Source organism: Seriola lalandi, unplaced genomic scaffold (genome assembly GCF_002814215.2).
Source record: "Seriola lalandi dorsalis isolate HSWRI2012SDOR001 ecotype SW California unplaced genomic scaffold, Sedor1 jcf7180002054936, whole genome shotgun sequence".
In the NCBI taxonomy this organism is placed as follows: Eukaryota; Metazoa; Chordata; class Actinopteri; order Carangiformes; family Carangidae; genus Seriola; species Seriola lalandi.
Genome location: NW_019525488.1, coordinates 265,089 through 265,700, shown reverse-complemented (window position 1 = coordinate 265,700; position 612 = coordinate 265,089). Strand labels below are relative to the sequence as shown.

The window sequence follows — 612 nt, the reverse complement described above, 5'->3', positions numbered from 1 at the left end:
CCACAGTGTGACCCAGGAGCTGTCCTAGTTTCCCTCCATCTCTGCTGCTTTTCTGAGCCACATCTCTGTAGGTTTTCAGTAACGGCTCCCAAAAGCCACATGCACAGATCCTCCTGCCTCGGCCCCGCTCTAATATTAGCTAACCAGGCCACATCCACCCTCAGCTCCACTTCGACTTTCACAGGACTTTGACATTTTTTACATCAGTTCTTCGGGTTTGCCCAAGTGATGACTTTTACTGGCGTTCTGTTTGCTGCCGATCTCCCATCAGAGTCGTTGACACGCAAAACATCGCCTCCTTATTAGTGCAGGGATCGATACGAGGCCCGTCTCTGCCTCCGATTGATCTGAGCCACGTTCAATAGTAAGGCTCATTTCACACCACGCTGTGCACGAGCAGCTCTCTGACCTAATTTTCCCGAAGTGTGATGGTGTTGAGTATTTATAGAAGCAGTGAACCCGACTTAACAAGGACTTCTTCAAAAATGCTTCTTCTTTAGTATGGGCATGTGAGGTCCTTGTTCTGGTGAAGGATGGCCTAATTTACTGAGGACCAGAATCGTTTTTTAATACCCTTAGATGGAAAGGATAAAGCTGGTGGGGGGTGGGGGT

At 48.7% G+C, this 612-nt stretch overlaps 1 protein-coding gene across 1 annotated transcript in view; it reads right to left on the bottom strand.

Annotated features, from left to right (window-relative positions):
• vwa8 (von Willebrand factor A domain containing 8) overlaps positions 1 to 612 on the bottom strand; it is a 63,817-nt gene that overhangs the window by 38,359 nt on the left and 24,846 nt on the right. The gene's annotated exons all lie outside the window — the stretch shown is intronic.